General features: G+C 24.0%; 1 protein-coding gene across 1 annotated transcript in view; it reads right to left on the bottom strand.

Annotated features, from left to right (window-relative positions):
- LOC122507304 overlaps window positions 1–11221 on the bottom strand; it is a 96449-nt gene extending 85228 nt beyond the window's left edge. The window contains exon 1 of the mRNA XM_043619927.1: window positions 10912–11221. The gene's annotated coding sequence lies outside the window, so the exon portion shown is untranslated. The remainder of the gene's footprint in view (window positions 1–10911) is intronic.
- Window positions 11222–26893: the final 15672 nt, after the last annotated feature.

The raw sequence follows: 26893 nt of genomic DNA, 5'->3' as shown, positions 1-26893 counted from the left end.
GCAAAAAATAACGAGACTTTATCGTAGTTTCGTTGCTGAATTCACGACATGTACGAATATAATGAAACCCAAGCATCTATTGACCTCCCTTACAATTATCTCCATGTGAGAATTAAATTTTAATGAACTGCTTCTTCCTTCCTTGGTCAGTTTTCCTACCTACAATTTCTCCCAAAACCTCTAAATTTATAAATTTCTGATTATCATCCCCCCTTTCTCTCGCTTCCACTGCAGTAATCTGACAATTCCTCTCGCATGCTCAATTTTTATATCCTTTTTTCTCATATGCAGTAACACACCTCTGATCGAAGAGTCGTCACTGACTGTGAGAGATGAGTAAAAGTGCCAAAGTAATAGAAGAAGAGGGGAATTGTATATATAGTATATGGACGCATGAGAGTGGACAACACTATATATATTGAGTGAAAAGAGAGAAAAACGATATAACGAGAGAAGAGGAGAAAACAATGAATTAGAGTGCAGGAGGAAGAGAAACATAGTGAAATAGAGAGAGAGGGGGTTTGGATGAGGGAATGATGAGGGGGGTGTGTGAGGGAAATGGGATTTCGCGAAGAGAAGGGAGTAATCAATGCCGGTCGCCCTGGCAACCGCGGCAGCAGCCGATCTTCCTTCCTCTCCATCCATTCTGGACCAACTTCCAGTCCTCTACTAAAACCCCCCCAACCTTCTCAATTTTCCCCAAAGAAAGTTGAAATAACTCGCGCCCGCGCAATACCTTAAACACTTTGCAGTAGAGTAGAGAGGCCTGGAGAGAACATTGCACCTATTCTATTTCATTCAAGGTATATATGTATATACGTACAAATGCAACCCTTTCCTAGTCGGTAATATCGCAGATTCCAGGATACACTCTGCTGTCCAAAGTTAAATCCATCTGCAGCCGCCGTTTTCGACCGTTGGAAAAATACTAGATTTAGGGTGCAAGTCTCTCTCTCTCTTTCTCCCGGTTATTGTGGATCGATACCCGTATTATATATATATATATATTCTCTTCGCTAAATTTATAGATATTTTGCTAATAAAATTCAAAATTAAATTATCACAAAGAATGCAAAAATAGATTTCAGGTATACTCTTTTTTGAGTAAAGGGGGTAAAAAGGCGCATTGAAAAATGAAAAATTTCCAATACTCCAATTCTATATTTTAAATTTGCGAATTAGAGAATTTTTAAGTTCAGAAGTTGCAATATTGAAAGGATTGTAATTCAAAGGGCAAATGGCAGATGGTGCTGAAATCATCAAAATGCTGCAAGTACAAGCGTAACATGTTCCAGTATGTTCAATTTTTGATTATTTTACTAACGGCCATGCTGATATTCGAATAACTGGAAATTGTGATGATAATTTACCAAATTTTTATTCTATAAAAATTCTATAAAATTTCTATCAGAGTTGCTACAAAAATGTAATTTTGTATTTCCCTGATTTCTAGACAAAATTTTGTCTTCTTCACTGACCCTAAAGAATATTCTGATTCACTCTAAACATTTATCTTCATTTATTTACGAATTTCTGTAATTGTAAAATTATTCGAAAATAACAATAACTTCTTTTTTTAATAAATATTTAATCATTATTATTTTTCCGTAAGAATTAAGATTTTCAAAACATTCAAATTTAAACCTTTTAAAATTCAATAAATTTTAAGAATATTATTATAAAATATAAAGATACCGAGCACTCCGAGTCGAAGACTCGGAGTGATCGATTTCTTCATATTTTATAATAATTAAACATGACCGAGTGATAAAATCATTATTTTATATTATAAAAGAATATTATTACTGTAACTTCTTCAAAATTATTTTTATCAATTTAATTCAAGTGATATATTTTTTAGAATTTTTAACTATAAATTTTTTTTTTAAATCAATTATTTTTAATAATAACTTATTATGTGACGGTACCATTATAATGAGCTATATTACAAAAACGTCTAAATAAAAAAACTGAATTGACATATATGTATCAAATTTTTTTAATTTGTGGTTTCTTTCGATCAAAATTCCTTGACTTTTAGGAGGTTAAAGTTTTGAACGTTCAAATGAACGAAATTTATTTATCTCTTCTTCAAATTAAATTTTTATTAATATAATTTTGCGTCACTATTAAGCAAATTAATTATAATGTTTCTAAATGTAAAATTTGAGTTTTTAATTTGAATTGTAATTAATAATCTATGAAAATATTTTTAACAAAAAATATTTCGTTCATTTGAATGTTCAAAACTTTTTGTTCATTGACTTTTAAAGAATTTTTAAAAATTCCCTGATTTTTCCCTGACTAACAAAATTCCCAAACTTTTTCCTGATTTACAGTTTTTCCCTGACTTGCGGCCACCCTGCGGTTTTTAATAATTTTCGAATCCATTTGTTTACAATTCAATTTTACACGAAATTTCGTTTATTCGAAAACTCTTCAATTAATTATGTATTAGAAAATAAAAGCATGAAATAATTTTTTTTTAAAAATTCAATTAAACTTTTTGAAAAAAATTAATTCTGCAGAATTGTTTTAGTAAAAAGTATGAAAAATTCAGATTTTAAAAGATTTTAATTTAAAACCTTTTCAAAATTAAATTATTTTTAAAAATTTACCTTGTGATGTTTATAATGTTCAATTATTATTATCTAAAACTTTAACTGAAATCCATTTTTTACTCTACATTTATTTGAAAATTCTACGAGAATTCAATTATTTATTTCTTTATTTTACAATCAATTAAATACAAAAATAAATAATTTATTGAATAATTGAATGTTTCTCAAAATTAAATTTATTCTTATACAGAATTTTACCAATAAATTCTTAAATCATTAAATTCTTTCGACGAATTTTAATACAATTTTTAAGAATAATTACATTTTTTCGAGGAATTCGATTAAAATTGAATTAAAAATAATTGAAATTCTGCTATGAGTTTTATTATTTATGAAAATAATTGAATTCCTAAAAAAAATTGATCACTTACGAAAATAATTGAATCTGTGTAAAAAATTGCATAGTTTATGAAAATAATGGAATTATTATGAAGAAATTTCTTACAAAATTGAAAATAATTGAATTCCTATGATATTTTTATTATTTATAAAAATAATTAAATGTTTTCGTAGAATTTTATCAAAATTTATTTTAAATAATTGAATTCTTTTGGAAAATTTTATTAAAATAGATGTTGAATTGAGAAAAATTCTTGAAAATAATTGAATTTCGGAGAAGAATTTTATTATTTATAAAGATAATTGAAATTTTGATGCGAACTCTTTTAAACTTTTGAACATAATTGAATTTTTGCAATGATTTGTAACTTTCCCAAAATGCAAATTTTTTTATTGTTTTTAACTAAAATTCTTCTCTATAAATCCATTATTTTCAATAATTAATAAGATATAAAGAATTTAACTGATTTCAGCAGAATTTGAAATATTACAGTTTTTCAAAAATCTAAGTTCTTTAAAATTTCTAATTAAATTCATTCAAAATTGAAGTTTTATAAAATTTCAAATTAATACCTATTGAAGTTCATTTATTTATGAATGAATAAGTTATGTAATTAGAAATTATTATCAGAAATAGAAAAAACTTTCCTGACCTGTGGCAACCCTGTCTATAAACTATGTAAAATTGTAGATTTTATCAATACGACGATGGCAGTGTTTGATTTTAAGAAACAAATTATTCTTTCTGAAAAAAGAAGACTGTATGTCGAGGAAAATTTATCGACTCAACTTCGAGGAGTTAAAAACTGTATAAAAATTCCGTTCAACGGAAAATAGAAAAAAGTTTGGTTCCAACAAATATTAACCAACTGCATCGTTGAAAATATTTCGTTGACTTGTAATTGGAAATTTTATTGAACCAAGCAAAATCATTATAAACAAGTGAAAAACAAAAAGAATGAACAATTTTCTCAAACTAACAATGAGACAAATATTTTGTTGAATTAGACGAAATTCTATTCAACCAAGGAAACCAAATGAATAAATACGAATAAAACAAGGAAAAAACTAAACAAAAATAATATATTAAGAATTCTGTGGAACTAAGTAAGAGAAAACAAACAAAAAAACCAAGTACCTAATCAAAACAATAATCAAACAAACAGTCATAAACCAAACATTTTATTCAGTTAAACAAAAATTTTGTTTCTTAATTTATCTTTTGATTCGTGACATCATATTACCAGAATAAAATTTTAAAGGACCGGTTAAAAACAAGCAAAACAGATGAAACAATGAAAATACAAACATTTCGATAGAACATCAGTTACAAAAAAAAATCTGATGAACTTTTAAAATAAATAAACAAATCTAGAAAAAGAAGCAAAATAAAAATAAAATAATAAATTGTTACATCAATCAAAAATTTTTGTTGAACCAAGAAAAATAGACAAGGTAAAGAAAAACAAATAATACCAAACAAAGATGAAATAAACATTTTGTAGAAGTAATCAAAAAATTTGATTGAACAATTGCAATGAACAAACAAAGCAGAAAAAAACTATACAAAAAGAAAGAGAAAATAAAAATTTTGCTTCATTAATCAAAAATTCGGTTCAACTAATATAAACTAAAGAAACAAAACAATTAAAAATCAGATATTTCTTATTGTGTTAATCTCAATTTCTATGCAACAAAGTAATATAAACAAACGAAGACAATTATAGAAATAAAAATAAACAATCAGGAACGAAAGATTTCGTTGAATTAATTAAAAATTCTATTAAACAAGCAAAACAAACAAAAAGCAGACAAAAGTAAAATATTTCGTTTTCTTAACCAAAATGTTGTTGAACTAAGGAACATAAACAAACAAAACAATTAAAAAACGAAAACATTTCGCATAGTTTACTATAAAAATTCTATTGAACTAAAGAATACAAATAAACATAATAATCATAAACTAAACTAAGGTTTTGGTTATTTTAACCCAAAATTCTGCTGAACCAAGGTAAACAAACAAACTAGCAAAAGAAAACAAAACAATAAAAAATAAACATTTTTAGTAGAATTATTCAAAAATCCTGGTAGACAAACAAAACAATTTGTTTTGTTAATCTGCATTTCTGTTCAATCATAAAAGGAGTTAAAATCAAATCAAAAATTCGGTGGAATCAAGAAAAATAAACGTTGAAAACAAAAAAAAGATATTTATTTACTTCATTAATAAAAAGTTCTGCTGAACCAACACAAATAAAGAGTTTGTTTATATAACAATAAAACGTTTGGATGGGATTTTAAGAAACCAAAATTTGTTAGTTGTACCAATAAAATTTTATAGTTGATCCAACTAATCAAGTAAAAAGCGCTTTTGGTTGTGTCAAAAAAGTTTGGTCGCGGGACACAATTTTATTAACAGAACAAAAAAATGTTGGTTTTTGGGCAAACGTTTTATTTTCAAAACTAAACTTTTTTTTCAGTAAAAAAAGTAAACAAATAATGGAAAATTAGATATTTTGTTGTGTTAATTTAAATTTTTATAGAACTACAAAATTTAATCAAACAAAATCAATATAAAAATCTAAAAAGTACAAAAAAAAGAACCAAATAGTTCGTTGAATGAATCAAAAATTTTGTCAAACAGACAAACAAAGAGAATCAGAATCAACTAAAAATAATAAAAAATTTGGTTAAATCAAGGAAAATAAACAAACGAAACTAAGTTAAACAGTTTGAAATCAAGAATTTGTTATTGAGTTAATTAAAAATTTTAATGAACCAAAGAAAATAAAAAACTAGGGCAGAGGTCTACAAAATAGACATTTCGTTTAAAATTTTTGTATAAAGTAGCAGCACCTTATGCTTTTTGTTATTTTTGTTTTTAGTATAGACGAAGTTCTTGATGCACATTTGAAGGAAAAAAAGCAATTTGTTTTTATTCTGCACACACCTTCTGAAATTTGTGTCTCGTGAAGTTTTCTTGCAGCTTATTCTTAAGTCGGTTAAGTTACTTAAATTTTCAATTTTCAATAGATATTTATCATTAAAATACTATTTATGTATTGTACAATAATATTCTAAAATAATTTTTTCTATATTTTGTGCGAATATAAATTTTTATTGGGGCTTAAAAAATTGTGTCATGGGCCCCAAGATGGACAGTTTAGAAATCCTAAGATGGACACCACACTGTACAAATAAATCTTGCTTAGACTAATTTGACTAAAACCATATTGTATACATTAGAAACATTTTTAAATGCATTATAGCCTTAAAAATATGATTCTAAGTTCTGAAATTCACTTAATCTAGTTTTAAGCATAAAAATAGTCTACTTTTAATTATTCTGATTGTGAGATGTAAACGGCTTCAGACTTTGTTTTTTATATTTTTATTTACTTTTGTTTTCGATTATACACAATCATCAATAGTTTTTTGGGATTTTTTTTGGAGATTATTAAGAAGGTGTCCATCTTGGGGCCACTTTTTTTTTAAATCGAAAATTTTGACAACTTAAAAAAATACTTTAAAAAATCTGTATATGTTCAGAATAAAAAATTTTTTCTGTGGTCAAATTATTGGGTTTGTATTCTAGAACATTAAATTGAAACCATGTCCATCTTGGGGCTCTTTTCTCTAAATAAAAATCAAAATAGAAGAAATTTTTTAAAATTTTTCAAAATCAAATCAAACAAATTATTGACTTTTCAGAAAAGTCAAAAACCAAATTTTTTTTTTTAACTTTTTCATATAGAGAATAAGCTTTTTCATGAGAACAAAATAATAAATTCTAGTCATCGACAGAAATATTCTCAGTTCCCTTACTACTATTTTTATATAACCTGGAAATAATAATAAGAGATAGGCAAAAAATTTAATAACTTTTTCAAGTTTCATAATCAAAAAATAGTATCCTTCACATATATATTAATATATAGTTTTCACGCATACAACAGCAAAAGGCCATATTGAACATGTATAAAGAAGAATTTTCAAGTTATCTGGGTCATCTAAAAATATAAGGCGAGATTTTAAAAGCAACCAGATTATATGGTTGTTAGAAGTTTTCTTCAATTTCACCATACATCGAAAATTGCAAGCTAAATATGCCATTAAACTAAAAATAATAATAAAACTCCTTTCTCTACTGATTAATTTTGTAAAACGCAAACTTTTTGAGCTTTTGAATTAAAAAGCAAAAATTTATTAAGCTTCCAGTGGTGCTGCAGATACTGACTTTATCACTACTTATTTCTCAGGCGTTTTCGCTGCCCGTTTTATTTATAGACTTAATCAAGTCTATGGAAGATAAACCGAAAAAAGAGACTAAAGTTTTTTTTTAAAAAAGAGAGAAAGTAAATGATGATAAATTTGTTAATAACATTTTCTTTTGTCATTTTTTTATTCTCGGAATATTTTTTAAAGCAAAATTTGTAATAAAAAAGTTTTTTTTTCAAAAACATTAAAGAAATGTTCATGAACATTTGAAATGAAAAAAAATGTTTAATTTCAGTTTTATTATTGAAAGAAAAAAAATTCTTTATTTTAAATGAGTATTTTCCTTTTGAAAATCAAGATAAATAACTTCTGACGTATTTTCAGCGTGCTTATCATAAGAGCGTCTTTATAAATGAACTCAATTGAATTATAAAATATTATTTATGAAAAACACCCAAAATGCAATGTACTTTTTTATTATATTCAGTTTTTAAAATGCAAATTGAAATTTCCAATTTGTATTGATAAGATCTGGGATTTAGAGAATTATATTTGGCGGAAAAATAATCAAAGATCCACTTTCAATTATGTAAAATTTATCCGCAATCAAGTTTTACAGCCTGTCAAGTGCGTAATGCAATAGAGTATACGAGCAATTCTTTACGCGTGTCGAGATAATTTCTTTTTTTAATTTAATTAAATTCGATAATTTATTTCATTAATTGGCATTTTAAAAATGTTTATTTTTAAATAAAACAAAACAAAAACAAATTATAACTGGGGAATAAAATTTAATTAACTTTCTACTTTAATATAAATTAATATAAACTAATCTTCAACGCTTTACTTTAAGGTAAATTAATTTTAATTAAAAACTAAAATTTAAAAGTATGTAATTAAATTAAATAAATTATTAATAATTAATATTAATTTTAATAATACTATATAATTAACATTAATAGTAATTATATGAATATTACTAATTTAACTAATAATTAATTATTTGAATAGTAATTAAATTTCGTCCCAAAGGCGAAATTTAATGCAAAAAATATTTTTTCGGATTTAAGTAATTAAAAACTTTTTTAATATTAAAAAATTTGTTTTTAGTTGAACAAATACTTATATATTTTAATAAATTAACCTTTGGAAATTAAATTTTTTGCGTTGTTAATTTTTCAGGAAGAGAGAAAGAGAAGGAGAGAAATGGAGAATACGTTTCATTGGTTATCATCAACGACCAAGCAAACATTAAAAATAGGTCGTCTATTCTGCAAAGCTTATATATCTGATGACTCAAAAAAGGGGTGAAAAATCAAACTACTAAAATTCAGCGCAATTGAGTGCAAAAATTAATTAAATAAAAAATAATTCTTTATAAAAATTATCGAATTATAAAATTAAAATTATAAAAGAAAAAAATGTTAATAAGATTAATGGAAATAACAATTAAAAAAATAAATAATACAAATTACTATTTGTTTTTGACCTTCTGAATTTTTAAATCACGTTAAATTAATTAAATTTTGGCAAAGAAAAAAAAATAGAAATTATTTGTTTTTTGCTGTCAAAACTAAAATTTACTTCAAATAAATTAATTAACAAATAAAGTTAAAAACCTAATATATTTAATATATTATTATTACTATGCAAATTACAAAATTTTTTTATTTGAAATATCAACTTTCATTTTTGAATTCAAAAATTTAGATTTAAGATTAAAGAAAAATTCACTTATTAATTAATTATTAATTATTAATTATTTTCAAAAATTTTAATGAAATTCTTCTCTGAAATTTAATTATGTATTTTCAATACAATTTTAATAAAATTTATCAAAAGAATCCAATTATTTTTATAAATTTTAATAAATTTCTTCGAAAGAATTTAAATATTTTCAAAAAGTTTAATAAAATTCTTTATAAGAATTAAATTATTTTATAAAATTTTGATAAAACTCATTATAAGCATGCACAAATTTTAATAAAATACTATGCAAGAGTTAAATTATTTCTGATTAAAAATTATAAAAGTTACAAAAATTACAAATTTTTTGTTTCAAAAATGTTATATTTTAAGATTTAAATAAAATTACTTACAAATTAAAAATTCTGGAAAATAAAATAATTTAATTTTTATTGCAAAAATATTGTATTACAAAATTTGTTTTCTAAATCTTTAAATTTGAATCAAATTAAATTTTGAATTCAACATTTTGAACATCAAAATTAAGAAATAATTTATAATAAATTATTTTAGTTATTTTACTTTTATTTATTTTATCTGATGTAAATAAATAATTATTTGTCAAAAATAATTTCTATTTAATCCAAATTGAGTGATTAAAGACGAAAATTATTGATTCAATCATACAATTTATTTGACTTAAATAAAAACTATATTTGTTATACTCCAAAAATTATTCAACAAGAAAATATTTTTTATTATAATAAAATAATTGATTATTTTAATGAACTAAATTTTTTTAATGATAAATAATTTTAAAAACTGGTTTATTCAAAATGTGTACAAAATAAACAAAAAAAAAAATTATGAATCAACTTTTGCAGAAAGTAAAAATTATTATTTACAAATTCAATTTAATGAGATTTTAAATAATAAAGTTTTGAAGATGCCAAAAACTTGCCAAATTCTCCTCACAAACAATGAGCGATCAATTACCAAATTAAGTATTTGGAAAAAATTGTAAAAATACCAATATTCTTGAAAAAAATATAAATATTATAAGAAAACATTAAATTCCATTTAATGAAAAAATATCCTCACATATATTATTATTTGTTTAATTCTTACTTCATTTCTCTTTCCTTTGAGACCTTGTCATACATGACGTCATGCATTTTTCAAACGTTTTGATCTCCCCTTCCCCTAATATATATATTGGACGTAATTTTATGTTTGAGAATCTAACTTCAAAGTAAAATACTATATTACATATAGACAAAATAATAATACACGTTCTCAAGGAAAAAAAAAGTTCAAACTGTCAATTTAAATTCTTTCCTCTCGTCGAAACAATAAAGAAAAATTCACCATTTCGTTAAACTGCAAAATAACCAAATTCGAACTTTTCAAAACTAATAAGAAAAATGTTTAGATAAATAATAAATACCTAGAATTTTGTTTTAAAAAATTGCTGAACACACAGGAAACTTGATCTTCTGCATCTGCTATATGTGTAATCTGTCAGAGCTCATTATTTCGCAAGTATTCGAGACGGTGATCTTACAATTGAATAAATGAGTTCATCAATCAAAGGAGTAGCGCTCTAACACAATACATATATACATATATATACATACAGTGAGAAACAAAACAAAGCAATTTCTTTTTTTCAACAAAAATTCACTTATCAATTTGATGCTTATTTGCCCCCTTTAAAAAAAAATTAAAAAGAGTACAAGACCTTGGCTAAGAAAATAAAATTTAAAAAAATATCACGACCTTGAGCAAGCCATGAGCCACAAAAGCATCTTGAGAAAACTGAAACGTTTATACATAGCGTTTCTCTCTCTCCGTAAGGCAACCGCTAACAAAGTAAGGTTAACTTTCATTCCACCCGCCGTTTCTCCATGTTCACAAAAACAAGTTTTTCGTTTAGTTCACACGCAGCAACGGCAAAAAAAATACCCAATGAATACTCCCCGCCAGAGGAGCTTAAAAATTAATTGAATTTCACAGTAGAAAAAATTAATTGTCAACTTATTCTTACCTTGTCATCTGTCACATTCTCTCCGGCTACGCCACTGAGAAGTGAAAACCTTACAGGTGAAAATCGTTGGGAACAATAATTGATCAACAAAAATTATTTTTACAATGTTTGTCCGTCACTTGTTTATCATTATAATGTTGACTTTAATTTTCTTGAAAATTTCAATTCACACATGAAAATTTACACTATTCTTTTGTTAATAAACAGCATATCGTATTTTACATATGAGCCATCTTAAAAAAGCAGGCCTCAAACCACCTCAAACACAAGCGAGAGCAATACAATACTATATGAACGTAAAACGCTGTTTGCAAGTGACGCAAAGCAGAGTGAGCGAGAGAGGCGGAAGAGAGAGAGATGGGAAAATTTGTTCAAACAGTTCCAGACAATGGCACCGATGGCGCTAACTGTCAGACACTCCTTTGAAGGTAATAAGGGTAACAAGCAAACAATCATTTCTAGATTATCATTGTGTTCTTAATATTCATTTAATATTGTTTAAGTTTTTTATTCTTCTATAATTAAAAGTTGAAAATTCAAATTTTATGCAAATTTCAACAGATTGAAGAGGAGTAGAGTGTAAATAACGTTTAACGGTAATTTATATATGTAATTCCACAACTACCCGGCGCAATTTTATCGGTAGAGTTCTATTCGTAATTTGTCAGTTAACTCAGAAATGAACGGAATATTTATAAATAATTAATGACAATGCAAGTTTTTATAACATATTTTATATACATTTTGCAATTTTAAAACCTCCTGGCGCGTAAATTGTAAAGCGTCCATTTTGAGGTTAGGTTTTTAAAAACTTTCAAAGTCGTTTCAAAACTTTGTAACAAAATATTTTTTTCCGAGCTAAAATGTGAAAAGATTGTTTGCTAATTGACAAATGAGCTGATTAACAAACTATTCTTAATAAATAAGTAGGAAATTATTTATTAAAAAATTTATACCAATGGAAAGATTTCTGATAAATGGATTGTTTTTAAAGTAAGTATTTCATAAGAGGTTATATTTTGTCGCAAATCGCAATAAATCGGTAAATTTCGTTATTTTATGTACAATTTTAATGATAGAAACACTTTTATTTTATATTAATATTATTATGGAACTATTATATCTATCTAATATTGAAATTATCATATTAATATAATATTAATTATTTTATTAATATAATTATTACAATATTAATTACAGGTCTTGGATAATACGATTTTCGACTAATTTTAATAAATTGCGACTATTTTGACGTTTCTGACAAATTTTTTTTACAAAAAAATAACAACAGGGTTACCGGAAAAAATTAATTTTGTTTTCCCTGATTTCTAGACAAAATTTCGAACTTTTTCCCTGACCCTAAAAAATATTCTGATTCACACTCTAAAAATGATTATAGATTCTCAAAAAAATGTTCTACAATTTATTTACAAATTTCTTTAATTGTAAAATTGTTCGAAAACATCACTGGTTTTATTTCAAATAAATATTTAATTATATTATTAAAGATGACCGAGTAGGATGAAATCATTATTTTATATTATAAGAATATTGTTACTGAAACTTTTACAAAATTATTTTCATCATTTCAATTCAATTATTATTTTTTAGAATTTTTAACTAAAATTCTTCTCTAAATCAATTACCTATTTTTTAATAATAATTATTAAAAAATTTCTTTGAGAATTTTTAAATCCATTTGTTGACAATTCAAATTTACGAAACTTCGATTATTCAGAAATTCTTCAATTAAATACATATTTTAGAAAATAAAAACTTCGTATAATTTAAAAAAAATTCAATTAAACTTTTTCAAAAAAAATTAATTCTACAGGCCGCGGATATTATGACTTTTTTCAAATAATACGACTTTTATCGACTTATATTAAAAAAAATTCGGCTTTTTCGACTTTTTTTTACAAATGCTGCGACAAAATATCACATATTTTTAGTATAAATTGCAACTTATTTCGATTTTTATTAGTGTTAAAAGTATAATAGACAAATCTTTGAAAAGTTATTTTTGAATAATTTTTCTAATGAAATTTTCGAAATATACAATTAAAAAGCTTTTGAATAATTGAAATTTTGTAAAATTCAATTAAAAATAATTGATTTTTTTCAAGTATATTTTATTATAAATTTTGAAAAATCAACTTTTGAGGAATTTCAATTTGCAAAATTTTGAAAATAATTTAATTCTCAAAAATTTTAATGAAAAATCTTTAAATGTAAATTTAATAAGAATGAAAATTTATGAAAATTAGTTTCTAAAAATAATATTAAAATATTTTTGAAAAAAGTTTCAATTTTTTTTCAATATTTTCGATTACATATTTCCGAAAATTCAAATACATACAAGAAATAAGAATTTATAATATTATTTATAATAATAAAGAAAAAAACATTTTGGAGAAAATAATCAAAATTTTTAATTAAAATTCTTTAAAAAATTAATTAGTTTTTTCAAAAATTTTATCAAATTTCAATTATTTTTCAAAGATTTTACCAAATTCTACAGAATTGTTACAACTGAAAGTATGAAAAGTAGAGATTTTCAAAGATTTTAATTTAAAACCTTTTCAAAATTTAATTATTTCTAAAAATTTATGCTATTATGCTTTTAATATTCAATAATTGTCTAAAATTTTAAATAAAATCCATTTTTACATTCTCATCATATGAGAAAGTATTAGTTTTGGTCGAAAATTGACTTTCGCTAATTTCATGAAATCTCGACGTTTTGGGGTCCCCTGAGTCCGAAAAACATGGTCTAAAAAAAGTGTCTGTCCGTATGTCTGTCTTCGTGTCTGTCTGTAGACACAATGGTGTCCCTACGATAACTCTTGAAAAACTTATTGCATCAACTTGCAACTTTGTATGCACAAAGTTAGTGTTAAAATACAGATCGAGTTCGTTAGCCAGCAATTTTCGTCGAAAACTACGCAAACTACAGTAGTTTCAAAATTTTGAAAATTCAATTTTTTCAAATTTCATTATTTTTAACTTTATATTACTTTAGATTAGACAAATACAAACAACTTTTCTCTACAACATTTTTTCATAGAAAGTCAAATTTCGAAGTTATAGGCTCTTAAATAGTAAAAAAATACTCAAAAATTCTAAAATAAAGCTAAAAATCAAAATTTCTCAAAGAGAAAAAAATTATTACATTAATTTCCACATATTCTCACCCCATTGTACTCAAAAAATGCTCACATTAACCAAAAACTAGTAATTTCCGGAAAAACCACCGTATATATATATTTTTTATCATTTTTTTAACAAAAAATCCATATTCCGACTCAATTATCTCCAAAACTATTGCCTATGGGAGCTTGCTGCCAGAGACTTTTTTTCTCGTCTTACCATCAGCTACAACTTTGCTGTTGACAACTTTTCACTAAACTTAAAACTTTTCGACTTATTTGCAAAAAACTAATTTTTTATTACATTCTCATCATATGAGAAAGTATTAGTTTTGGTCGAAAATTGACTTTTGCTAATTTCATGAAATCTCGACGTTTTGGGGTCCCCTGAGTCCGAAAAACATGGTCTAAAAAAAGTGTCTGTCCGTATGTCTGTCTTCGTGTCTGTCTGTAGACACAATGGTGTCCCTACGATATCTCTTGAAAAACTTATTGCATCAACTTGCAACTTTGTATGCACAAAGTTAGTGTTAAAATACAGATCGAGTTCGTTAGCCAGCAATTTTCGTCGAAAACTACGCAAACTACAGTAGTTTCAAAATTTTGAAAATTCAATTTTTTCAAATTTCATTATTTTTAACTTTATATTACTTTAGATTAGACAAATACAAACAACTTTTCTCTACAACATTTTTTCATAGAAAATTAATTTTTTTTTTTTTTAAGTTTTTGGGTCAGGCTAGCTTAACTGGGTTAAAAAAGTTTTATTGATTTTCTAAAATGTTATAACTAAAATATATTCATAAAAGTTTTAACATTTTAGAAAATCAATGAAATTTTTTTAATGCAGTTTGGCTGGTCTGACCCTTTTTTACATTTTAATTTTTGGTCCTATCTTGTTGGAAATGGTTTTTTACATTCTAATCACATGAGGAGGTATTAGATTTGATGAAAAATTGACTTTTTATACCTCAGGTTGAATGAAAATGGCGACCTTTTTTTCCCATGGACAAAAAAAACAGCTAGTCCCATGCGTTATTTTTGCTCATGGAAAAAAAATGCCGCCATTTTCATAGAAGTCGAACAAGTGAATGAGTTTTACTCCCTGTCGTCTGCTTTCTTAAATCGCCACTTTTGTGCCTTTGGAATAAAAAATATCGTAAGTTACACGGGACTTAAAGGCTGCCTTTACGGTACCTTGTTGCTTAATATACTATTTGTTAATTTTATGAAATCTTTGCGTTTTGAGGTGCCCTGAATCCAAGAAACATGGTCTGTCGATTACGTCTGTCTGTCTGTCTGTCCGACGATAACTTTTGAAAAACTTAATTTTTTCAAAAACTTTTTTCGAATTTTTGACTTTTTGTCTCAGCTTAGTGGAGGTGTTTTACTTTTGCTTGTTAAAACGATGGGTAAATATCACATTCACTGTATCCAAATTTACATGTTTTTAATCATACACTTGATATATATTTACAAATCACGTATATAGGGAAAACGGGACATAATGGCTAAGGGGCGTAATGAATAATTGTAATTTATTTAAAAATCGTAAATCGAAATGATTTCACTCCTAAGACAACTTGATGTACTGCAAGTTTCTACAAAGGTTGATTATTTATTATTCAATAACTATTGTAAGAAATATAGTAGAAAATCTGTATTTCACATATGAAAGTAACTTTTCAAAATTTTCATTTTTTCATTCTAATTTTTTTAAAATAACTTTAAAAAAGAAACTAAAATCGCGTTTTAAGCTTGAAACATTTTTGAGGGTCAATTTTAGATTTTTGATTCACACTTACTGTATTGATAAAAATTACAAAATATTTCCTAAGTACCCCTAGGGCGTGTTGGCTAATGCAACACGCTATGTATAACCCGTGTAGAAATTTACCGTGGAAGTGTATGAGAAACTGTCCAGTTGCGCTAGATTCAAACTAGCAACTAGATGGGAAAAAAATTGGACAAGTGCGAGTTGTACTCGCACTGCAATGGCGGGTTCCGCACACAAATATTAAAACAATACTTGTAACATTGATCGGTAATTGGTAGAATTAAAATAAACAATTATAAAAATATATTAAAATCATTTGATAAAAAAAAATAACTAAAAAAAGTTAAAGTATTGTATTTCTAATATTGTAAACAATAATAAGCAGAGGAACTATAATAAATTTTGAAAATTTTGTTCCTCTGCTTATTATTGTTTACAATATTAGATATATACAATACTTTAATTTTTTTTAGTTATTTTTTTTTATCAAATGATTTTAATATATTTTTATAATTGTTTATTTTAATTCTACCAATTACCGATCAATGTTACAAGTATTGTTTTAATATTTGTGTGCGGAACCCGCCATTGCAGTGCGAGTACAACTCGCACTTGTCCAATTTTTTTTTATTTTTAGTTAAGAAATTAAAGTCAAAAAACAATCTCTCATTTATTCTCTTAAAATTTCACTCTCTTCCTTAAAATATTTAATGCCACGTGTTTAAACTAAAAAAAATTTAAAAAAATTTTTTTTTTTGAAAAAAAAAATTAAAAAAATTTTTTTTTTATTTTTCTTCAAAAAGTTTCTTAAATAAATTTTTTGTCGTCAGACTAATAATACACTAGGATACCAATTTTCAGCTCATTAAGTCAAATAATGTAAAAGTTAGGGAAAAAAAAATTTTTTTTTTAAATTTTTTAGTTTTTCCTTGACAACGCTATGGCCATCATTACATATCAAGTTCTCTATATTTTTCCTGTAATATTCGAGTAAAAATACACCAGCATGCAAAATTTCAGCTCTCCATGTCGAATAGTTTAGAAGTTAAGGGGGGGGGAATGGTCACTTTTTATGCATTTTTGGCCAAAAATCTTGTTATTTCCTTGACAACGCTATGACCATCATCTCCAAACACATTCTCTATATTTTTCCTGTAATCTACGTGTGAAAATACATATCTGTACCAAATTTGAGCTCTTTAGGTCAAATAGTTTAGCCGCTAGGGGGGGACACGATTTGGCTACGGACAACAGAGTCTCACCAATAGGGTTCCGCCGATACACCGTAGGTGTACGGAACCCTAAAAATGGACAGGCTTGAACGAGGGATGTAACACTAGCAACGTCAAGATTTTGTACAGTTATTTTGTCTAGTCCTTGTCTAGTAAAATAAATCATTCCTAGCCAGTTCCTGGATATTAAAATAAGCAGTTTCTACATACTGGGAATAATTGTTAGGTTTATAAATAATAGAACAATATTTTTCAACTTTACTCTTTTGTTTGTTTAACTTTTAAACAAACAAAACAGTAATACAAAAGTATTTGTTATTATCACAATTCCTCTTACAATAAATTAGTTTTGAAATTAATTGTAACATATTTTGCTACATTGGATTTTTTCTTTAAAACACAAACACATTCACTATAAAGATTCGTACTTGTATACCGATAATAAAATTAATTGTATATTATATTGTTGCAATCACAAAAAATTTACTTAAAATTACCAAAGTTTTATTACTTATTATGAACATTATAATATGAAAAACAATCTAGACTATTAATGATGACATCACATGTCCTTTTTCTAATAAATCTTTTTTTCGCTGTAATATATTTAAACTTGTACACTGTCCCTGTTCAAAAATGGAAAACTGAAAACTTTTCACTAGATTTATAAATTTGATTTTATCTTCACAACAAGATAAGTTACAATTGTAGACTCTTGGTTTCTTTTCATCAAGCACTACGTCAAGAACTGATTTCGTCTGCTAGCTTAGTAGACTCTCAGAGCCACCTTCTCCACGAACTTGTACTAAATTCTTAAGTCAGCGTCCTAGACAGTGCCCAGCTAATTCTTGGACAACCTGCTATACGAACTTGTACTGAATTTTCAATTCAGTATCCTAGACAAATTTTAGCCAGATTCTAGACTGTCTTCATAGCGAAGAAAATAAAGGGGAAAACTGTACATTAACATTTCGGGGCCAGGACAGTTTATTCAGAATAATTTTCCACGACAAATGCTATCTAGCTGTAGTCTATTTCTAGGAAGGCCACGACAAATTTCTACACGGGAAAGAGCAATACCTACGATACCGACGAAGTGTACGTTCATTGTAGAAAAAAAGTAAGCGTAATATAGGGACGTTCGACTTTTTAAAAGAAAGCTGAGGTACTAGAGTAACTTTTCTAGGAGATAAACACTTAATTAAAACAAAAATGTCCGTGTAAATCAACAAAGAGTGAAAAGTTAGCCATTACGCTCCGGTCTACACTACACAAAAACCTTGATACTAATACTTTAAGAATATTTTATCTGCTTCTGCAAATAATATTTCTACTAAGAGTTAGTATAATTAAAAATAACTTCACAATTTAAATCATTAAGACCAAAAATATACATTTAAATCCACTTTATCTCGCAATCATCAGCAAACAAAAACATGTGATGAGAATGTAATCCTTAAAGTCGTAGTAACTTTAAGAAAAAAAAATGTTTTACGAAACATATAATAGGAAACAAGAACAAGAACACAAATAATGCACAACAATTGCAGACCGCCGCAAGCGAAGCGAGCCATTTGCGCGCGAAGCGCGTAAAAACACACGGAGCGCGAAGCGCGACGTGTGGAATAATCGCCGGAGCGCGAAGCGCGACGATCAATATTCGCGCGCCCCGAGGCGCGCTGAAACTTGCGAGCCCCCGCGCGAAGCGCGGATGAGAATGTGTCCGCGCTTGCGCGGACAGATTTTTTAATTAATTTTTATTAAAAAATTATACGAGAATTCAATTATTTAAATAAGAATAATTACAATTTTCGAGGAATTTGTTTAAAATTGTATTAAAAATAAATGAAATTGAGGAAAATTTTTGAAAATAATTCAACTTTTGCCAAGAATTTTATTATTTTTAAAAATAATTGAAATTTTGACAAGTATTTTTTAAAATGTTTGAACGTAATTGAATTTCCGCAATCATTTGTAACTTCTCCAAATTTAATTTTTTTTAGTGTTTTGAACTAAAATTCTTCTATAGGGTCATTTGGGTAAATGTAAACAAGGGGTAAATGTAAACAGTAGATGTTTCAGCTAAATTTACAAATTTAATAATAAGTGCGACATTAATATTTTTACCTCAGCTCACCTACAAGATGTTCTGAGTATTGCCAATATTTTATTTTGACAATTGGCAATGCCATAGTGTAAGTTATTTTTTAATGCAAAAAAGATTGATTGATTGAATTCTGCCTTATTAATGTCCTAACAAAAATTGACTTTGATTTTTGATTTTCGTCAATTTAGTTAATAAATAATTAAGTGTTTACATTTACCCCGAGAATTCGAAAACTCGGGGTAAATGTAAACAGAACTTGAACTACATTTTAAAAGAAAATAATTGAATAAATTTGCTTCTATTTCACAATTTCATTAATTTGGCAATGTAAAATTACATAGAAATGGAAATTAGGTCCTCTTTGAAAAAAAAAATTTGATAAAAAAAAAATGTTTTTTGAAAATTTGATCAATTTTTAAATATATTTCTAGGTTCATCCGCCATTTTGAAAATTTAAAATTTGACTTCAAATTCGTATTCAGCGACCTCAAAAACCCCCTAGTAGCCAGTTTCAAGCAAATTTGATCAATTTTTAAAAATATTATTTTTAGGTTTATCCGCCATATTGGATCCACCATTTTGAAATTTAAAAATTCGATTTTAGATTCTTATTCAGCAAAATAAAAAAAAACTTCTTTTTACCAAGTTGAATGAAAATCTATTAAAATTTGTTCAAGTTATTCAAGTTCTTACATTACTAGTTTTGTAATGACAGGCTTCGCACTCTTCTACTAAAAGCTACTATTTGCTACTTTTTTGATATGAGGCTACTTTTTGGCTACTTTTTTGAGCCTAATGCTACTAAAAGCTACTTTTCTGAACAAATAGTCAAATTTAGATTTTTAGTTTTCACATTTCCATTTAACAACAATGTTAAAATCTAAAATCGTTAATGAAAAACGACAGTCAATAAGATATTAGGAAATAATTTTACCGACATTTACTCTATCAATAGTGACTGATTATAAATTGTGTTTAGATTTTCTTGAAAATGATAACCTTTAAATTTCCTGTTTTTCCCGGCTTTGTCCTAATTTTTCCCGGTTTTATTTTCTCATCAAATTTAAATTTATTTGATTTCGAACATAAATAAATCTACAAATGGTTTCAAAAATTTGTATTAGATTTTTTATGAATATTTGCCAATAATGTTTTTTTTAATAATTTTAATTAAAAATTTGAAAAATAATTGAATTAAACAAAGAATTTTTTCAATTTTTCAAAAAAAATCTTGTCTGTTCATAATTATAATTAAAAATTTGATTAACTCAATTTCATTAAAATTTTTGAAAATAATTTAATTGTAAAGAACAATTTAATTATTTATAAAAATAATTGAAATTTCGAGGAGAATTTTAAAAAATTTTTAAACATAATTGAATTTTTGCGGAGAATTTTATTACTTTTGAAAATAATTGAATTGTTTTTTTCGAATTTTATGGAAATTTATGAAAATAATTGAATTCTTGTGAAGAATATTTTCCAAAAATAATATTCAAAAGATTTAGTAAATCTGAAAACTTTTGCTATTTATGAAAATAATTGAAATAATTGAATTCTTTTGACCAATTTTAATCAAATTTTTAAAAATAATTGCAGTTTTCGACGAATTTGATTAAAATTGTATTAAACATAATTCTATTTCTGCAATGAGTTTTATTATTTATGAAAGTAATTGAATTATTGCGAGGATTTTATAAAAAAGTTTCAAATTATTGATTTAAAAAAAAATCTAGATAAACTCTATTTTTAATAATTCAATTCCTATGAAATTTTCATTCTTTTAGAAAATAATTGAATATTTGTGTAGAATTTTGTCAAAATTGTTTTTTTAGTAATTGAATTCTTGTTATTTATAGAAATAATTGAACTTATATTGCGAATAAATTTTTAAAAATAAAATTATAATTATACGGTGACTAACTTCCCTTGATTATTTTCGAAAAATTTAAATAAAATTCTTTAAAAGAAGTAAATTATTTGTAATAGAATGTAAAGAAATTTAAATTACATTAAAAATTTTCAATTATTTGTTTATAAAAATTCAATTATCTTGAAATAACAGAATTAAAAAATCTTATTTTTCAAAATTTTCAAAAAAAACTTTGCAAAAATTCAATTTTATTAAAAAAATTGAAGTGTGTATCTTTTTTTAAATTAACTAATAACAATTTTAATTATTAATCTTCGCACTTAGAAACATGAATACATTAGAATGTGACTCCTTGTAAAATTTAATTATTTATCAATTATTAAATTAAAATACTTTGAAAATTCGATTTTTTAAAAAGTTTTTAATGAAATTCTTTCATTCTTTTTTTTTGTCACCGAGGCTACTATTTCCTACTTTTTTTTGTCGTCGAGGCTACTTTTTCCTACTTTTTTTAAACTCATAATGGAGTGCGAAGCCTGGTAATGGTTAATTGTTTTATTTTATATGATACATTATCAGTCAATTGGTTGATTTACGAAGAATTTTTTTTCAGTTTTTCCATCCCTTTTTTTATTCTTTTTTTTTATTCACCTGAAAATTATTAAAAATAATTGTTTTAGAGAAAAATGTTTGAGTTAAAAATTTTTTAAAATAATTGAATATTGAAAAAGCTACATAGTAGAAATTCCTGTAAATAATTAAATTTCAGAAAGTTTTGAATCAAAATTTTTGAAGGTTAGAATTTTGAATAATTTTATAAATAAAAATTCTAAACAACTTAGTTCTTTGAAAAATCTTAATTAAAATTTATCTGAAATTAATCTAATTGTTACTTTATAATTTTTGAATATATGAGGCTCAGGATCTTAAAAGGGCACTTTCAGAATTGATTTTAAATGGTAAAAGTGCCCTTTTAAGATCCGGAGCCTCATATACCTATTCAATTAAAAAACTTTGATTAATTGAATTTTAGACTATTTTAAGAGAACTTTTTTTTAAATAAGTAATTAATCTGTCGAAGAAGAAAATTAAAAAAAAATTTCTCGTGGAAAAATATATTACTATGAGTATTTTAATATTTATTTTACAAGATAATTAAAGTTTGGAATATTTAAATTCAGAAATTTTTGAAATATTAAGTTTTTAAAAAATTTTAATCAGAATTTGTTTTTTATTCCCGAAAATAATATTAATTGAAAAATTGTTAAGCAATTATAAATTTCGTTTAATTTTATTAACTTAGAATGTTTTCAGGACCTTAATTTTTGTCAAATAAATTAAATTTGTGGCCTTTGGACCCACGGCCACAATATAAACAAATTTATTTGTTTAATTTAATTGAAATAAGTTTTATATATATGTGAAAAGCTTTAAAGAAATGTTTTGAAAAAACTATAATTTTACAAAAACTTATAATTTAAATTTATTATTGCAATAGAGCAGGACTAAAAATCTTTCCTCATCAATATCGGAATAAAATAAACGACTTTTTTTCGTAATTTATGAATAAAAAAACTTTTTCTATTGGTTTTAAAAATAATAATACAAATAATTTTCTTCTTTTCTCATAAACGGAGTATTCTCCAAAACTGTTTTAAAAAATTTATTCTCACTGTAGTTTTTTCTCACCATTTATTCGTATTTTTGAATATCGACAGAAAAACGAATTTCATTAGTTACAAAAATTATAGTATACACTATCAAAAATTATTTTTATTATTAATAATATTATCTATTATATTAATCTAATTACTAATATTATATTAATATAACATAAAAAATAATGTAAATAATAATTTTCCTTTTTGTCATGAATGGAAAATTTTCCAAAACTATAAAAAAAATTTACTATCGCTTTTGTTTTTTCTCACCATTTATTCATATTTTTGAATATTGACAGAAAAACCAATTTCATTATAGTTACAAAAATTATAATATACACGATAGAAATTTTTCTCGTCACACGTTTTCTAATTGTGTAATTTTCCAAAAAAGAAAACTATATTTTTTTGGCATATTTGTTATATAAAATTATTTTTTTAAATATAAATTAAAAAAGATATTTTTTTACCAACTTCTAAACGTTTTTTGAAAGAATATGCGAATATAACGTTTATAAGTATATCGTGTATTTATTTTTTCTTCTATAATATTTCTAAGACAGATAAAAATTATGAGCATAACTAATTTTCGTAATTTTCCACTCAATTTGTATATAAAATCACTACTGTAATTTGATTATAAATACTTGTTATTTAAAATCGTTATAATTATATTTTTTTAACATGGTTAGACGGAATAACTGCATTTCTACGTCGATTATATTCGACATTTAAATATATTTTTTATATTATATATGGATTATTATTCGATTATTTCTAATTTCTAGAATTCGATACAATTTTTTTTTTTATTAAAATCAGTAACATTTAATAAAGAAAGATTTCTCTATTAAATATTATTGATTTTTTACATGAGCTTTTAAAATCCGATAATATAATTGGCACAACACCCCTTTTTTCTCGCAACTACTTAATATATTAATTTTTTGTTTTCTTCATTATTTAATTTGTAAGTCTTTATTATATATATATAATATGTTTATCTACTAGATTACTTTCAGTTTTTTTACTTTCCACATTATCACTACTTTCACATCTTGAAGCAACAATTAATTTTTGTTACTCGTTTCGATGTTGACAAAAAAAATTTAACCCAAAAGTTTTATTTATAAAAAACACTTTTTTTTCTAATAGAATCAGAAATTTGAATCTCTTCTATTAAACAATACTTTTTTTTACAATGAGAATCCTATAAAAAATATAGTATAAATTATTTTTCTTTTCTTTTGAAGAAATTATAATTATTTATTAATTATTAATTTTACGAAAAATACACTTAGAGAATTTATTGATGATAATAATAATAATAATAATAATAATAATAATAATAGTAATAATAAAATTAAAAACAATAATAATAATAATAATAATAATAATAATAATAATAATAAAATTATAAATAATAGGTAATAATAATAATAAAAAATAATATTAAATAATAATTATTTATTTAAACCAAATATAATTTATTTAATAAATAAAATATATATTTATCACAGAGTCTCCTACATTATTTGTATTAATTAAAAATTTTATTTAGTACAAATGAAATTTGTATTTGAACCAAATAAAATTTATTTGAATCAAATAGACAATTTAGTAGCCTCTGAGTAAAATTTTTTTCTGAGTGTAATTACTCACTAAAATAAAAAAAATAACAATTCTGATAATAATAATAAAAATATTTAATTAAATTTAAATAATTTAAATTGAATTTAATGAAAATTGAAAAAATTAAGCGCAGTTGGATTATCAGTGAACTAATATTTCGAAATCCAACTGAAAATTTATTTCTTCTGATTCTTTTTTCCTTTTATCATACTTTGAAAACATCTTGGCACTTGATATTTAGTAATTTTTCGATGGACATCCCAGATAATTTGTTTTTAATTATTTTTTTTTTTTGCACACTGGAAATTTTTATTTTTCATATTATATAATATTATGTTATTGTATATTGAAAAATAAATTGAAGACATTTTTTTCTATATAGCTTAAAAATCTTTTTAAAGCATTTAATTTTCTAAATGCAATTAAATACTTTCTGCTACGAAGCATATCTATGTAAGTTTTTGTGCAATTTTTATTTTACTGTTTTTCTTTATTCTTTTTGTTGTCTTCTGGGATTAGACGTTTTAATATAATATTCTAGTTTTCTAATATAGTGTGTGTATACATATATTATGAATAAATTATTAAAAATCGAAGACTTGATTCAGTAAATATATATGTATATAAATTCATATTTTGTTATCTGCGTATGACTAGCATATTCAAAAATTTATCACATTCTATATTGACTATCGTGTTACGGGCGGAACATTGATATTTTCCGAATGTGCGTAGAGTCCCAAATCTCTAATTGATTTTATTTATTTATTTGTTTATTTTTTTTATGAAAAAATTGTTCGTTATTATTTATTTTTTGTTTTTTATATATACAGGAAAAAATTTTATCAAATTATTGACCAAAAAATTAATAGAATTTTTTATCAATAATTATTATTTTTGCAAAATGAAAATACTATACTTTTTACATTTTTGTTTCGAAACAAAGTATTTTTTCGTAATTGAAAATTTGATAAAAAAATAAAAATTTTATTACGAATTATTATTTTCGGAAAATAAGACTCAGTATATAATTTTTACACAAAAAAATCTACTTTTTACATTTTTTTCGAAACACATTATTGAATTCTTTTGTAATTAGAAATTTCGTAAAAATGATACAAAATTTGATTACGAAAATAAAAAATTTGAAATTATTATTTTCGCAAAATAAAAATTCTATTTTTTACAGTTTTTGTCAAAACAAATTTTAGATTTTTTATAATTAAAAATTTGATTATAAAATAACAAATTTGATTTAAAAATATAAAATCTACTCACAAAGATAACAAATTTGGTTGAAAATGACAAATTTAATTTTAAAAAAATTAAAATTTGGATAAATAAAGAATGAAAAAAAATGAAAAATTCAGTTCTTTTTGTCAATAAAAATTTGATAAATATTTCTTCGCGTATAGATAATTATTATTTACGTCTATGCTGAAAAAATTAGGAACTCTAAATTACTTTCTTTTTCTACTGCGCATTCGAAGAAATTATTCAAATATTTCATGACACACTGTGAACTTTTTTTTCTTTTTGATGTCATTTAATAAATGAATTTTTCCTTTAAATAACCAATAAATAATCAATCCCTGCTTAAAATCGAACCATTTCAATATTATTCAGGTTATTTGAAAATAAATTATTAAGCTCTATATATACTTATGTTTATACTTAAAAGAAATATTCAAAGCATATTTTATGTATAATAATTACAAGTCTTTTTTTTGGCAAATATTTTTCAATCCAAAAATTAAACATTCTCTTTTGCTTAATTTTTTTCAATTTTTTCTGCATTTTTCAAAAAATCTTATTCTTGAAATTTTTTTCCATCTTTTTGGGAAAAATTGTTTATAAGCAAACATTTTGCTTTCTTTTAATGTTTGAATTGAAAAATTTGTGTTTAATATTTTCTTAATTCCTAAATCTCTTAATCTGAATCAATTTAAAATTGACCATAATGAAATGATGGAAATTTATTAAATTATTAAAAATATTATTAAATTTAAATATTATTATTACAAAATTATTTTTAATTTTAAAGCTTGTTCAGGAGAGAGAATAATAAAAATAATAATTATTACTAATAATAAAAAAATATAAATAATTTTCGCAAATTTATTATTACTAAGTTAAATATTTATTTAATCATTTATTTGAATCAAATAAATTTTCTTTTCAATGTATAAATTAGAATTAGGAGATAAATTTTAAAAGAACAAAATCATTATTTTATTGCTTTTTGAAACTTTTTTTCTAAAATTGGACTGTATTATTTGTAGAATAATAATAAGGAAAATTCAGTTTATAATTATCCATAACAATTAGGTAAGATGTATTTAATTTGTTTTGAAATATTAAACATAATTTACTAATTTTTGATTCAAAAATTTTTTCAGTAAATATAATTCTTTGATTCGAATGATAAATAAAATTTTTTTAGATTAGAATTATTAATTTTCTGTTATAATTCAAATAAAACGTACAATATTAATGATAACGTAATTAATAAATATAAATCTATTAAACATTTAACACAAATAAAATAAAA

Source organism: Leptopilina heterotoma, unplaced genomic scaffold (assembly GCF_015476425.1).
Source record: "Leptopilina heterotoma isolate Lh14 unplaced genomic scaffold, ASM1547642v1 Lhet_46, whole genome shotgun sequence".
Lineage (NCBI taxonomy): Eukaryota > Metazoa > Arthropoda > Insecta > Hymenoptera > Figitidae > Leptopilina > Leptopilina heterotoma.
The sequence above is the reverse complement of the archived record's forward strand: the minus strand, read 5'-3'. Positions and strand labels throughout refer to the sequence as shown.